The following is a 2,871-nucleotide window of genomic DNA, read 5'->3' as shown; positions in this document are numbered from 1 at the left end:
AAAAAAATATATATGATTAGAATCTTATGAAAAATTATCAAATCATCTAGACTAAAAACAATATTATCCCTAATCATAAATTGTACTTCGTAAGTGTTCGCATGCTTATGCAACTAGTATCCAACATCTATAAATTAATTATTCTACCTCCAAAATTTCACATATTCTCTTTCTCAACAAAATTTCACATATTCTCTTTCTCAAAAAAAATTCACCTATTCTTTTTCTTATAATAATTATACAGAAGCACCAAAATTTTACGCATTCAATCGTTGTTTGTTACATAATAAAAATTATGAAGATCATAATTGTAACATTGTCAATAATTTTGGTGATTCTCAACCTAAAGTTTGTTACCGCAACTTACAATTATTATGATGTGGTAAACCTTGGGGCAAAACCCAATTCGAATTCGGACTCTTCTAAGGCGTTAGAGGCGGCTTGGAATATAACTTGTGATTCAACGGGCGAGTCGACAATTCATATTCCTGAAGGAGAATACTTTGTTCCAAAATCCCTTAAGTTTTCTGGAAAGGGATGTCAAAGTAGTAAGATTAATTTTGTTATTAACAGAACCCTTAAAGCCCCTAGTGATTTTCGAGTGCTTCAAAACTCAAAAACATGGGTGTTATTTGAGCATGTCAATGGCCTTACACTTTCTGGTGGAGTGTTTGACGCGGCAGGAGCTAAGTTATGGAATTGTAAGAGATCTGGAAAAGAAGCATGTCCTCGTGGTGTGGAAGTAAGTTATTTATTTTCTACATAAAGTAATGCTCTAATTTAACTAGTACGTGCCTATTATATATTATTTTTACATTAAATAACTTTATATGTTATTTGATCTCAGTCCTAAAATTATTATGTGACTCGACATAGTACTCAAAACGTACTTAAATTAAAAAGACATTAGGGCCACACAAATTAATATTTAATTTTAAAAGAATTATATTCAAAAAATTTAATTAGTTTTATTTAATCTTTTACCTTCTAGCATTATTAGTTGTGATTATGAATTTATTTTTTTCCGCAAATTAATATTTAATCTCTTTAACATAACCCTATCTATTTTAATGAAAAATAACTTTTTTTTTTATCTTTCATTTTATTATCACATGCTTTAAAATAATAAACTGATTTATTTATTTTATTAATTTATAGAATATATTAATCTGTATTTTTATATTAATACAACAAATTTTTTTTTTTGAATTGCAGAGTTTAGGTTTTGTAAATTCCCAAAATATTGAAATAAATGGTATAACATCATTAGACAGTCAGTTGTACCATATTGGTATTGATGATTGTCAAAACGTGAATGTGAAAGGGGTTACGATTTCTGCCTCGGGCCATAGTCCTAACACCGATGGTATTCATGTACAATCATGAATTGATGTTACAATATCGAGTTCGAATATTGCTACAGGAGATGATTGTATCTCAATTGGACCGGGAACTAAAATTTTGTGGATTCAAGATATCACATGTGGTCCCGGTCATGGTATAAGTATTGGGAGTTTAGGAAAAACGTTACATGAGGCAAAAGTTCACAATGTCACGGTACAAACGTCAACTTTTATTAATACGGAGAATGGGGTGAGAATTAAGTCTTGGGGAAGACCAAGTGATGGATTTGTTAGCGATGTTGTGTTTCAGCATCTCACAATGGAGAATGCTCAAAATCCAATTATCATCGACCAAAACTATTGTCCCAATCATAAGGATTGTCCTGGAGAGGTATATTAGACTATATTTTTAGGTTTAATATCTTATTTAAATTTTTTATTTTAAATCTTATAAAATGATTTTTCTTATTTTTTGTGAATAGGTTTCTGGAGTAAGAATAAGTGACGTAACATATGACGATATCCATGAATCATCATCAACATCGATTGCTGTGAAATTTGATTGTAGCCGAAAACATCGTTGTTTGGGCATAAAATTGAAGAATATAAAGTTGACTCATGAGAACAAGCAAGCTTCTTCTTTTTGTAACAATTGTGAGGGATCAACTTTTGGAAATGTTCAACCTAAAAGTTGTTTCAATTGATTTTTATATACACTTTATAATACAAAAAAAAAAATATGTAGTTTGTTTATACCTTTAATGACCCTCAAAGTTAAATACATACCTCTCTAGTTTTTATGAACTCTTACCTCACCCAAAGAATACTTTTTCATATTACATAATTTGTAAGAGCTCCATCATAACTTATTCTATTTTGATCTATCTATAAGGTTTAGAGTAATTATTTATTAGTGTGACTCTATATAATATAGCTAGTCTCAAAAAACAAAACGTTGTACTCTTTCCTTTTCAATTTTATGAAAGGGCCTGTTCAAATTAAATTTTATGAAAATTTAGAGTATATTGGCCAGTTGATATGAGAGGTCTATCATCAGGAAGAGAACTCAATTTGTCCTCCTTGCTCTCCATTCTATATATAAGCAGGGGTTAGGTAATTGTGTCCTTTAAACTGCGTCTTATGACCTAGTGTTAATACTTAAGAAAAATTAAGAATTATTCAAAAAATCCCCATTACCAAATTAAGAATTATGACCTAGTTTAAAAGGTAGTTTTTCACAAAAAAATCCATTATCAAATATAGAAATGATGCATTTACAAAAATACCCATTAAAAAAAGTGATGTAAATAAAAAAAACATCACTTTTTTTTTTTTTTTTTTTAATGTCACTAATCTATTTATATACAATTTAAGTAAATCATCATGTCAAATTAGAAAACCTAGAGATGAGAATAAAGGTTGAAAACTAGAAAAGCAAGCAAGTTGAAGATGAGAATTGAGGTGGTACAGTGTTTTTGGCCTTCTGCGCCATCGTTGTCTCCTCCTAAGTGCCGGAGAAAGGTTCAAA

General features: G+C 29.6%; 1 pseudogene; it reads left to right on the top strand.

Moving 5' to 3' along the window:
• The first annotated feature begins 295 nt into the window (after positions 1 to 295).
• On the top strand, positions 296 to 2,149 carry LOC110683918 (annotated as a pseudogene).
• Positions 2,150 to 2,871: the final 722 nt, after the last annotated feature.

The sequence above is a fragment of the Chenopodium quinoa genome, unplaced genomic scaffold (assembly GCF_001683475.1).
Source record: "Chenopodium quinoa cultivar QQ74 unplaced genomic scaffold, ASM168347v1, whole genome shotgun sequence".
Classification (NCBI taxonomy): domain Eukaryota; kingdom Viridiplantae; phylum Streptophyta; class Magnoliopsida; order Caryophyllales; family Amaranthaceae; genus Chenopodium; species Chenopodium quinoa.
The sequence above is the reverse complement of the archived record's forward strand: the minus strand, read 5'-3'. Positions and strand labels throughout refer to the sequence as shown.